The sequence below is a fragment of the Diuraphis noxia genome, unplaced genomic scaffold (genome assembly GCF_037042655.1).
Source record: "Diuraphis noxia isolate RWA-SAM2 unplaced genomic scaffold, SU_Dnox_SAM2 contig0002, whole genome shotgun sequence".
Lineage (NCBI taxonomy): Eukaryota > Metazoa > Arthropoda > Insecta > Hemiptera > Aphididae > Diuraphis > Diuraphis noxia.
In genome coordinates this window covers 26,098,690-26,113,496 of record NW_028301712.1, presented here as the reverse complement: position 1 = coordinate 26,113,496, position 14,807 = coordinate 26,098,690, and the positions used below count along the sequence as shown (strand labels likewise).

At 30.9% G+C, this 14,807-nt stretch overlaps 1 protein-coding gene across 2 annotated transcripts in view; it reads right to left on the bottom strand.

The window, feature by feature from the left end:
• exp (expansion) overlaps window positions 1-14,807 on the bottom strand; it is a 165,718-nt gene that overhangs the window by 32,721 nt on the left and 118,190 nt on the right. The gene's annotated exons all lie outside the window — the stretch shown is intronic.

The following is a 14,807-nucleotide window of genomic DNA, read 5'->3' as shown; positions in this document are numbered from 1 at the left end:
TTAAACTGTCAAATGATATTGTTACCTGCATCTACTGTGATTTGAAGAAAAATAATTTAAAAAAATATATCTAAATATAATCAATAATGCATATCATTATTGTTGTTTTTTTTTAGAAATTTGTGTCTGCTTGGTTTTTTATTATTAACAGTCGTAGTTACTGTTATATATATATGCCTACTTTTTTTCGACTAGTCATAAAATAGTTTTACCCAACTGTCGGCGACAAAACCAAAGTGAGTACCTAAACAATGACAACGCACAACTACACATTATTATCATTACTATTATTATGTAATAGTGTGTTTCCATCACCTCCACGGGAATAGAATAGAATTTACAACTTGTATAGGTATACTACAGACGCTCGTCGTAATATTATTATTTAATATTTACGGATCGACAGAAAGTAAGTATATTCGTGGTAGGTACTTATATAATAATAATAACTATATAAATACTCTCGGGTTTCGATTTTCTAAATGAAGTGACCACCTGCAGCGAGAGTCCGCGACATCGTCATTATGCTGCACCAAGGCGTGCATTACGGACGGAAAATTTACGAACGAAAAAAATAGACACCTTCCAAAGACATAATAATATAATATATATACCTAACTGACGAGCGTTTATGGTATAGTTATAGGCACATACAGATATAAATGTTTATTACATTATTGTTATGCATTTACGTAACTCGTCTAAATAATTTTCGGACTATATCGCAGATGAGTATACATTTTAATATATATATATGTCTTCGTATTACAATGAGCTTGTCCTTTTCCTTTGCTTTCGTGACGATTATTATTTAACGCGTTAACCGCTTCACCAGTACCTCTATTTTTAATTATTATAACAGTCATCCTGGTCGTCTTAAATATCATATCGTTGCGTTATCGTGCGTCCCCGTGGAAAACAACTTAGTGAGAAAAAATTGAAAATAATCATGGTTACGCGAAGTATGAGATTATAGTTAAGTGACTTAGTTAGGTTACCAGCGATTCCCAATTCATAGGCAAGGGACCACTTGTGGGCCGCGAGAAATGTAGTACTGAGCCGCGGACGGTAGTCGATGCCAAAGGTCAGAACATTTTGATTGGAAACATTACTTTACATTATACGAAAATAACTGAAAGATTCAACTCCATAGACCTCTCTATTTTATGAGTAAGAGGAAGTATTTTTGGTGAGTTAAATGCATTCCACACATCTCTCGTAAACATTCTTATATGGAACCAGTTTGGAGACATACGGTTAAAATTAGTGTGTACATGCAATCTTTAATATTATACGAGTAGGTACTCTAAACTGAATAAATTATTACAGCAAATTAATGGGAAACGAACGAGTCAAATTTTACGTTTTAACTATCGAAATTAAGTTATTAGTTTCATCTGTAAATTTTTAACTTTTGTAGTTAAAACTAACTTTCATTTTACTATGTATCTACCATTTTAAATCGATAGACTACAAAAAATCGATAACTTTGACAGCTTCGATTATCGACATCTTTTTCTAGTGCGCAATACGGAGGAAGTCCAAAAATTGTTTCAATTATCGCGGTACAACGATGCATATACATATTATATAAGACATTAATTCATAATTGTAACGACGGTATAATATTATAATCGTGTCGATGCTCTAGATAATAATGTATCCCGTCAACGTCTCTTTCTCTCTCTCTCTAGCCCTCCGGTTGATTTATGCGATGGAAACAGCAAAATTTATGATATTAAATAGTTATATTATTATATCGTCGCGTATCGTCCTCATCGTGGTAACCGGACAAACAGCTGGCGTGCTGGAGCCTCCGGTCACACATATTATATTACAAACGCACGCGATATATCATAGAGAGATCTCAACGAAATAAATCTGTACCGGGGAGGTTTGAGACGTGGTTGATTTATCGCTGCGTTCTGCAGCGGGTGAAACGATCGAATCAGTTTCGCAATTCACTTCAGCAACTATTATACACCTAAAATACGCAAAGGCGACCCGCAGAGCGAACGTCTATGGATATGCCTATACAACTGAAGTTATTAAACCAATCGTGTCACAAGAATAATGGTGACATTAATGCGCGTAATGGATTTCAAGAGGACGGCACAATTGCGCATATGTTGACTCGTTTGCGTTCAGGAGAATAATCGACTTTATAAATTTGAGTTTTAGAGTGAATCAACCTAATATCATACTTGAGAGCAAGCAGGATTAAACAAAACCTAGTCTTTTATTGTAATTTTGATTTTAAAGCGAGTGAAATATTAAAATTAAAAAATATTCATAAGCCAATTTTCAGTTCTAACAATATACGCCCTAAATATGGTAAATAATATTAGTTGCCTTCGCATTTCATAATAAGTCTCGAATATTAAAGGTAGATAATAAAACAAAGTTGCCTTTGAAAACATATTATGATTTTATGTTTGCTATAGATACGAGTCGATAAGGAAAAATTGAAATTCCGTCAAACAACTGTTTGAGACTTGAGTTATGCTAATGTATTATTATGTTATTGTTTTACGTGTCGGAAGTCAGTTTTGACGGCCAAATCTCCGGAACGGGCTTAAAATCACATAGGTACAATTACTTAAAAATAAAGAACTATATAATAGGTAGTCTTTAACTTGCAATTTATTTGAACTGATTTGTGGTGTGAATGGGAGGACGCCTAAGCTTTGATAACTCCTCACGGGGTTACGGTTAATTTATGAACTCTGTGAATGGGTTTACAATTAATATTATTTAAAAATATATTAAATAGGACTATGACTTTTAGAATTTTCTTAGAGCGCGTTGGCCATGCAGGTAGGATGCTAACATCACACATTATATAATATCTCTTCGGCATGTTTCGTATCACCTATAACCTATTACCTATATCATTGTTGAATCATAAATGTTTCGGATCGTCTTTTGGATTCGACAAGTGTGAAAACACTGAATCGCCCGCTGGCGGCACTGCCGATCGTTTCTATAGGTATTGTTTTAATTAACACCAAACACGGACTGACAGGTCGAGATCGAGTTCTTTCACGCCGCTGCTGCTCCCGTATGACGCACATAAAATTTAATGAGTAACACCGTATCATATTATTATCATTATTGAACATTTGCAGTACACCGCGATACGCACAATAATAGATGACCCGTGCGTTGCCTGCAGAGATTTATGGCGATTAAAAATGTATAGCCGACTGCCGTGCCGTCATATTACTATAATATATTATCAACAACGTGTATCACACGTTTTGACTGAATTTTTTTTCCTGTACTAAGTGTTTATTTTTAAAAATAATATTCCATTCCGTCGCCGCGAGAAAACAATATAATGCCACTCGCTCGCGACGTTCGACGTTTGTTTTGTTTCGGCGGACGATGTTCCCGTGTTTCGTAATCCCTTTTCTGACCATACCATTATAATATGTATAGTATACGAATTAACGAATATATATAATAATAGATGTTTATAATATAAGTACGTGCTATTACAATAACTGCTGCAGCCGCCACTGATACGTGTGGGACGATCGTCGAAAAGAAAGTATATAATAAATACGATCGTTATTATCACATTTCATAAGAATATAATTATTATTACTGAAATGCTATTGTTGTAATAGCGCAAAATCGTAATAACAGTTGAACGTACTATATATAGTGCACGTATATACGATGGGCACTATACTATATATAATATGTACTTTACACATGACGAAAAGGCATATTTTCTCTCGTTCCCGAACAATGGAAATCGAATAAATCATAATAGTACACGTTTATTCGTATATTATAATATTATATATTATAATTAAACTTTATATAATATGTATTTTTCAACGATCTATTCAATGCATTTAAAGTATTTGTGTTGTGTAGTGTGTACGCATCACATACGGGGTAACCATATCAGGCATGCTCACTACCATTTTAGATCCTGAGTTGAGATTTTTAGACACGAATTTTAATAATATATAGGGAGAATTTACTAGATTGAATTTCGATTAAGATGCATGTACCTTGTACCTACTACCTACGAATCAAAATTTTCGAAATAAAATAACCGGCTCAACAATTTATAGTTTAACAAAATGTGGTTTTCATATTTTGAAAAAAAAGTCTACAACGTAACCTAACCACTACAAGATCATCTCTTCAAATAAATAATATAAATCTGAGTATTTGACATAATATAGTGTATCTCTAAGATTACCTACAAAATTTTCAAAAATCAGTGATTAAAAAACTGTAAATACTATAAAAGGATTGTGTGCACGTGTCGCACCTCGGAGACTGCAACACACTCGCCTTCGTCGTAGTGTTGTCATCCTAGAAATGGCTGCATATCATAAGTCAAATATTAATGGTTTGGAAAAAATATTATATATTAAACGCTCTATATGCTCGCTCGGTGTTGTATAATCTAATAACTGCTGCAGCGAGTTAACAGATCTATTAATTTACCATCACATGTCCAGGGTTAGGGAAATGCAATCGTTAATATATAGTGAGCATTATCATCATAATATATTATGTAAATTAATGTCCGATAAGCCTATTGCGTACAACCATGTAAATACCTATAATATATATGTCTAGAGGTCGTCGTCTAAAGCCAATCTTATATTATATTAAATATAATATAGCCGAAGAGTTAAACCAACTGACGTATTATTATTATTCAAACTCCGCGCAGTTTTTTACACGCAGTTTTGGGCCGGATGGTTCTTTTTTATTTTTTAATATAGTCATTAATTTATTTACCATACTTCTACATTGTATCTCTCCAGATTTTTATCGAAGAATACGCGTTTGTTCGCAGGATTCACTGCTGCATCAGTTACACGTATATTATATAGTATATATATAAAAGCCCCGCCGGGCAGTTTCGTTTATTTAAAAAAAAAAAATGCATAACATACACGTCCACGGCGCTCAATTCACTCTATAATATACCTAGATATAACATTTTATATTAATAATAATAGTTATAAATATTTTCATCTCGTTGGTATAACGTTTTCATTCGTGTAAGTACTTATATACTAAAGCCATGATGTCCAGTTGATTACACACAAAACCAAAACGAGGACCTACATAATATGTACCATTATAATATTATTAAATGTATTATAATATATTAGTTGGTACGTACGTCTTACAGAGTGATTTAATCCTTTAAGCTTTAAGTATTAACATCAGCAAACTTTAATATTATAAAATTATAATCTATTATTCTAAGCCACAGTTATAAGCCACTAATAAAATATATCGAAAAAATACCTACAAAAAATATGTTACTTTTTTATCGCACTACAAGCATATAATATATCATTTAAAGTTAATCTAAGTGCTTCGATGTCTTATGTCCATATTCGATTTTATGTCGAAAAAATATTTTGATTGGAGTCATAAAAAATTTGAAAAATATAATTTGTAACCCTTTTTTAATACAATCGTACACAAAAATATAAAGTGCTTATGGCATATTGTAAGGTTATTAATCTTATAATATAAAAATAAAAATATTGACCGAAATAATGAGTACACTTTGCTGTCGTGAGAGTCATCCTGTATACAACTGTCATCGCATCATTGCAAGAGCGTAAGTGCGTGTAACTATATAATAGACTACGATTTACCGCCCTCTGTTATGCGACGCATCATCGTTCATCATGAACCCTAATAAGGAGTTTTTAATGACACCCCTTTTGGTTGTGGTCACCGTTGCACAGTTACTAATTTTGGATAATCTTCTCGGACATCATCCACGTGAACTAATTTCTATACGGAAACAAAAATGCAAGTGCTTATCTTCAAATTTAATAATAATGCGTATAATATAATGTCTCAAACACCGAATTATGATACATACCTAATATTATTATACTCTCACTCCGACCTAGTCCGACCTATATACCTATAATACGTCTATACAAACCGGAAAATAAAGAAATTATAAAATCTTGATAAAAAAAAAAGAATGCTAGTTTTTTTTACTACTAATATACTGGGGTCTGAGGGCGTGCCACCTATCACTTCACTCACTATAACTACCGTCCATTTACTGCAACCTAAATACCCGAGGGTATCTTTAAATCCTCAAATTTAGTATATTGTGTAACAAATAATTTTTTTTTTATTAATATAGAGAATAATATTAAGTAACTCATTAGTGATTTTTTTTTTTTTTTTTGTGCTAATTATGCTAATACAGAATATACAATATTAAATGTACAAAAGAAAAATCATAATTTAATTTTCCAACATAATACCTATCAAATACTTATTATATTTCTTATATATTATAAATTCTGAATTACTGATAATCCGACACTACACTCAGGTGTCTCTCGCGTAGTATATAATGACGTGTCATGTTATATTATACTGATTATACCTACAACGTGTGTATATATGTCGTACACGTTTGCGTAGAAAAAAGTGGATAACATTATATTATAATATTATTATAAATACGCACGATAAACTGTCTGCCTTCGAGCTGAAATGTCGGGCCGCAAGCCTCGAAGTCATTTTCCGTAAACACTCGGCAGATATAGGTATTCCTATAGGTACCTATCTGTTTTTCGTATCTCAACCGTCACGCGTCCTCTGCTGTATAGCAAGTGTTCGACATTGCGATAATATTATTATTATGATACTATAATATATTACGTAAAATATGCGAGCGCGTAAGGTGTATAAATATAATACAATGTACACCAAGTCACCGGAGCCCGTTTCGCGTTCGATTTCATCGCGATGATGCGAATAATAATAATATGATAATATTATTATTAAATTATTATCGCAGACCTGACTGGATCCCACCCGACCGGATCGACCGGATTTGAAAGAAGGTGACATTGGGTCTTTTTTCTACCCCTTCTCTCAGCGACCCCTTGCCATCTTTCGAGTACACCGCACATGATACGCACTTATATCATGAAACAATATTAGAAGAATTCAAATACTTATATACATATATTATAAATACGTATTTGCGCCTAGTATAGAATTTGGGATCAAAGTGATTATGTACTTTTATTTTTATTATAATCGATCGTGGCCATTTGACTTCAGATGAATTTTATCTTTACTTAATTTTCAAATTTTTTTTTATGGTTAATTAAATAATAGATTTTCGTAAATTTAAATTATATTTTGCTTTTAATTCCTTTGAAAAAAATTTATAATATAATATTTATTTATTTATTAACAATTATTGTTCTTGATTTCGATCGTAGATAATATACATAGGCATCATATATACCATCATCATATACCATCGTGAATTTAATGCGGTGGTGTATGTGCAGTTATTATCGTCGAGAAATACGAAAACGAAAGTTTTTTTATTTGTCCACGGATCGAAAACATTTTTGATTCATATTATTTAGGAAGTGCGATTACTGGATGATTTAATCCCTCACCATATTCATGTTTTTCTAAATATTGTAGCACATATTTTTATTATGCCTCTGTGTATATAGATTGTATATTCTCTAAAAAAATTCATATTATTATCAATTTATCATTAATAATATCGTATCGACTGCTGTATTTATTATTATTATGTTTGAAAATTCAATTAAATATGTAATTCGACAGTTGGAAACAAGGATTTTTTTATTTTTTTACTCAAACAGGTTCCATGCTCAGATTTAAAACATATTATGCACTTATACAACAAACATAATATTTTAATAGTAACCGCTTATTGAAAGAATAAAAATTGCGACCTCGAAATAAAATACCTTTGTGACATATTACTTACAATTATATTAAAGAACTTATATATCGCGATAATAAAACAATAACATAACGTACAAAATATATAAAATATACATAACATTGTTTCGTTTAATTGTCATAACGTCGGAAAAATTGAATTAACACAACGGATTATAAAGTGGAAATAATTAGACATAATATAACCTATTACATAGTAAATAGTTTATTAATGCATGATTATTGTATTGTAAGCGTTAAAATGACAATTGGAAGCTGGTCGTAGATATCATACAATTTAATTTATAAACAATTAATTTAAAAAAATAATTCAACTTCTTGAGACGAAACCTAACAGGCACACTAAAATTGAATTTAATTCGCTCAATACCCGAACAAGCTTCAACCTGCCCGAATCATCACTTTCAGAAATATTAAACAACCATCCTTAATCCATTACCTCACAGCCGCCAATCTTCTAACCAAAATTTAGTATAATTTAGATATAGATACAATTCATGTAATTGTTTTCTTTTTATATATATTTCTCACTGTAAACCCAATGGCCCATGTTACCGAGAATATCATTAATAAAAAAAAAAAAAAAAAATGAATTTAATTCGACCATAGTGTGCTTAACTATCGTTATATTATTGTAGATGGCAGATGCATATAATATATTATTATATTATAGGTACGCCTCGTGCAAGACCAATGAACTAAACAATTTCAATAGTTCAACGACAAACCCTTAAAAAAAAAAAAAAATTATAATAACAAACACGATTATTGTGTGTTCGATGATCACCGATTGTCATATATACAATTATATATAAATATTATAAATGTAGCAAATAGCATTCAGTTTGCATTTCGAAACCACACTCGCAATCTGAATGTTGTATTAGTTTATGCTCCGATAACTCGCCTGCCATTTCGACCAAAAATAGTAAAGAGGAAAAATATCAACCGAGAATATTATAATAATAACAATATATAGTTTTTGTTACATAAATCTCGAAATCATAACCCACCGATATCGCGTACGAAAACCTTACAATAGTCATTCTGTTATTTTCCATAAAAATAAATACATAATATTATCACCATAGAAAATACTATAAGTTAGTTAAATAATAATTGTTTAATCTTTCCTTCTCGTAAGACGTAAACCGCACCGATAATAAGTTAAATTGTATTATTATTATATTATTTTGCAATACAGAATGCACACACGCACACGCGCTCACATGAGTACAGCTTACTGGTAAACCTGCATGCGGAGTTCATAGGGGACATTTACACTATAATTTAAAACGATTTTACGTGGTCGCGAACGAAATAATAGATATATACCTATATACCTACCTATATACCTATACGTACATACATTATAAAATATTTTTGATTAACAATAAGTTTATATAATTATTTAAATATATATATATGTGTGTAATGGCAATAATTTCCAGGCTGAAGATCAAAAAATAAAAATAAAAATATACCTAAGGGTGTCTTGCTGTATTATAGTTTATAGCTAGTAAACTGCCTGATTATCGATTTCGATAGGGGAACGATTATAAGCGCCTTCAGATCTAGAGCAAAATATAATAACAATAATAAAATCATATCATAACACCCTTTCGAATGTGTAACAGGCTGACATTTTCACATCTGCTGCGCGCGTAGGTGCAACAATACAATATTATTGTGCAACGGTGCCCCGTCAAATTTATGTTCAAGTGTCGTGCAGTCGTGCCCAGACTAAAAAAATGTATAATAACAGTTGCGTACACGAATTCTCGTTCTAATTAAGAAATCGCAAAAAGAACAGTGGAAAAAATGTGGTAGATACCTATATTACATTATACCACCCGGCAACGATTTAGTCAGTCGACCTGCCGATGCAGTCGAAACGAATGTAAGACGAAAAACGAATAAATACGATTTGTTTCTATAGTATAATATATTATTACTTGAGTGCCCGAAGAATTCGCATTTTTATTGTTTTTATTACGACGACCCGTCTTGAAGATTAGTGTGAAACACACGATGTTTTCATTTAAATTTATTATTATATGCGGTGCCCATGTAGCCGCGTAACTATATAAACAATATCTGTGGGCGGGTATACATAATAATATGTATTGTATCATAATTGGGTGTATAAATAAATCATATGTCATAACTTATGATATAAACGCAAATAATGTATAATATATAGCTTACATATTAATAAAATGTTTATTAAAATCTAATAGTATATACGTTATACCTCGCCCGACCGAAGATATAATTTAACAACTGCTGCACAGGTCGCAAAGTCAATCCAGCGTGTTTTTGTCCAAAATCGAAAAAAAAAAATTATATTTTTGCGGAGGTCAGGATGTTTATTTGTAGATATATTATACTACGATCATACCTGTATATATCTTGTACTTTATAGTATCCATCATCTTGTCGTGGGCACCCCCGACGTAGGTACATTATTATATAGCCCACGTTTTCCAAATCAAGACTGCGTATATAATAATATGACATTGAGTTTCAACCGGAATATTCCATCCCGCGAAAAACTATTTAAAAATTATTATAGTAGGTACCTACCGCGACAGCAGTGACTACCTAACATAGGTACTTTATTATATAATGTTATTTATGCGCGACATTTGATATACGCTCACGCTTTGTAGTATGTTATGTGATATTAATATTATATTATTATTATTTACTATTCGTTTGATCCATTATAGTCATTATAGTAAAGAAGATAGGCAAGTCAAAAATGTTGATATAGTGAGCTATAAATTATTAAGCAATGATTCAGACATCGTAAATCGATTTTATTCATTAAATAGATTCACAATTAAACGAATTAGTCGATTAAATCACAATCATATTATTATAGTTCCATAAAAGTAAAACACTCAATGATAGTATCGAAATTCGTGAACATGATTCGTTTAAGAAACTGTATGATGGTTACCAATATAATAGGTATTGTGCTAAAATATTTCATTTAGAATTATATAATAAATAATAATAGAAAACATTAGAATAAATAATAATTATAGGTTTATTATGAAAAGCTGGAAATTACATCGTCGCCGTCGTTTAGAAAATAATAATGAACGATTATTATTTACATTATATATACCACTGTGGCACTATATACTTGCTATTACTTATTATTATTCTCACCAACCATGCTCACCTCCGTCCTTCATTTATTTTTCGATATTAAATTAATGTATCTATATTCAAATTCTGATTTTGTTGTATTTTTTAGTATTTTTATAGGTACTGTTGCAATATTCATTTTTTAATTTTAAAACCTAATTCTTTTCGTATAAATTGTTAAGAAAATAATTGTTTGAAATATTAATGCATCTAAATTAAAAATTTATCGTGTAGTTTTACAGATAGTATACCTTAACTACTGTATATAATAATATAATCCTGAAAAATGGTTATGTCAGTTAAGCTTATCATTGTAGGGGAAAATGGAGACAAGTACACCTTGTGAATAACTCTGATACCTACTGTACCTACGTATATATAGTGCACTAATATAATATTCTAACGACATGTTCCGATGACGATTACACAACAATGATGATAATAATATTATTATTATATTACGATTATTACAGTCGCCTCGGAAACTTGAACGCTGGGAGCTATGGGCGCGTTTTGAGTCCTTGGCATTCAACTGTGATATAGTCGGCTCGAGCGCCAAAGAATTTTTATACGTTTTTAAAGACTCCAGCAAACAATTTTCGCTTCGAATACGCCCCACAAATCACAATACCATAAGGTATAAATATATATGGTGCGACGACGACGACTTGACGTATTATAATGTCTACCATATAGAATATCATAACATATATATTATATATCACGTATACGTCATATATACTATATATGATACGAAAAAAAATTATTATAACTCACATAGTCACATAATATATTAAACCACAACTATAATATGTATTATATACATAATATACTATAGCTGTGTATAACCTAACTTCGCTCATGAAAAAATAAAAAAATACATAAAATATGGCACGATAATATTATATATATATATATATATATATATACATATAGGTGCATACTACAAAATATTCGATTTCCGGCTGTAGTCACCATGGATGAGCACTTTTTTAAAATGAAAATTTTCAAAAACCGTTTCTTAGTCCCCTCCCCCTACGAAGATACCAAGAAAATGTCAAGTCTTCAAAAGGCTATGGATATATAAGCTATAATAGTAATCAATCTATGTTTAAGGACTGTAAAACGAAACTAAGGAAACTTCTTGAGTCTGAAGAAATATGTGTGCAAAATCAGTCGGAATTTGTACAGACATTTCCAAGAAGTCTATAAGACAGTGTCATAAGAACGTGCGTTATTCATTTTTATGTATACGATACTATACTGCAAGATTACACATTCGTCTATAGTAATAATACGCGCGTTATTTATTTTATATTATTATATTGTTTTGTTTTGAAATTATTACATCACACGGCCTATGCTATAAATCTCTCGTCTTTAGATAATATAGGTGTACATATATATATATTATGCTTATATTCGTATATTTATAGCACGCGACTGGTTTCAAAATCTATTTTTCGCATCTCGAAAAGTTCTCATAGGTCGCGCGCCCCTAGCGCGAACGCGTTCGTCGCCGACGCCGCCACCGCCGCCGACGACGACAATAAATATTCAACTATTGGCCTGCGCTCTATTGTGGACTTATAGATTATAAAGAGATTTACGATTTACTAGCACATACATAATAATATTATATTATATACGCGTGTGTGCGTGTGTGTTGAACCCGGTTCACACCATCTACGTATATAGATGTATATTATGTATTCGCGTACTTGCGGACATACGCGTGTGTGTGTGTGTGTAGTCTTTTACGTGTAGAAAATAGTCCGAGTATAAATTGTCGCGATTCAAACAACGACTGCGGTTTTGTTATCGGCGTGGTAATAATAATTGAGTTGAATTGGAAAGCGCACGTGTGTGTAGCGCGTATAAGGAAACAGAAGAACGCGAGAAGGGCGACGTGGAGGTATAGTGGTGGCGGCGACGTTGATGGCGGGGAGGTGGTGGTAGAAGAGGAGAAAAAACAAATTGTGTACATATGGCCGAGAGAGTTCACTGACTTGCGGGAAGAGAATTCCAAAACCAGAAAACATTTCTTAGAATATACAATACTTATATAGGTATATAATATATTATAAAATATAAAACAAATGCTAATTCGAATAATTGGGTGCCAACTTTGTATCGATATAATGTATAGTATCAAAAGACTTTTGTATTTTATGTCATTATATATTATATTTTTTGGATTTTGTTATATTGTTTAGAATTTGTATATAATATAAGATTTAAAAATAAAAAATAATTTTCGTTTTAAAATCCTGTATTTAAAAAAAAAAACTATTATAACCGAGTGTTGGGTTGAAAGTGATATATTCGTTACTGAAATGATTTAACAGTTCTCGCCGAATGAAACGAACACCCGTCCTGAGAATTTTCATATTATACTACCTATAATATATTTATATATATATATATATATTATTTTATAAAAATATAATACGACACAACAATATAGCCTATAATACACCCAAGTCGAAACCTCGCGGGCTTATATATAAATATATAGTAATAGCGAATAATGAAAAACTTTAAAAATATCAATGTAGGCTTTTTAATATGCGCGTGTGTGTAATGAAATAAAATATTATCTATGAATTATTATATTATAACTGTATATGAACTTATTAGTGAAATTAAATGTATGTGGAAATAATGTAATGGATAAATAATATTACCTTTAAGAAATCTACATTGATGTATAATTATTTTAATTTATTTCCTTCCTACAGCAGTCCAATATGGATAAATAATTGTTGTAATGTGTAAGCCCCTAAAGTATAGTACTACATTTAAATCTCATTTATTATTACTATTTCATCAATTTATTGAATTTCACACTACAATTTAAAAATACTATACAGAAATGTAAGTATCTATAATGGCCACAATGTCGAGTGTTATTTCTTTGAATAAAAACAAATAATCAATTGAATCACTAATTATATGATAATTATTTCCTAGACCTGTACATTATAATATATTTTTATCCATTGGAAAATAACAATATTATACGTTATACGTCCATATTGATTATTATAATTGTATTATTGTATACCTCATTGCGTTTGTTTTGTGTAATACCCATTATTATAACTAATTATACATATACCTACAATAAAGGTTGAGTAATCAATTTAAAATTTCCTCGCGGAAACCGCCAAATCAAATTCGTTAATATTATTTTCGCGGTCAGTAACAATAGGCGCACAGGTCACAGAATAACTCCTTTTAATGTTTTCATTATTTTTACTAAAACTATCATAATGCGTCACGTTGGTGTCTCTGAAAGGTAATGACTAATGAGTAAAGACGAATTGCCAGTAATAACGCTAAATAATATTTATTATAATTTATATGCAATAATTATTATCGTAATGCCATGTAGGTTCAACCGATAAATGGTAAACCTTTTACGATGTATAATAATAATAATAATATATTTATCGTGATATTATCCTTATTAATGTATAATATTATAAACCCACTATCGAAACCGATTTGTATCTACCTATACCGTGACCATATTAAACAATATTATGTCGATAATCGTTGTGCATTATATGGCGCGTGCACCTATATACCTAATATAAATGCAATATGCATCCTAAATCGAAATTCGCGTGTATATTTTACTGGAAACGCATTCTTTAAACAACATACAAAGTACCTACCTACAACAAGTACTAACCTCCGATACTAATAAGTAATGACATAACATTGTAGTAATGTAGTACACCATGCGCACGTTTATTAAATTTTGTAAGGTTACTGCCTAGGCGAATCATATTATTATTCTGTCACAACCCAACGATAATTATTGCAATAATTAATTAAACTAAGTTAAAAAAGTTTAAATATATTTAATAACAATC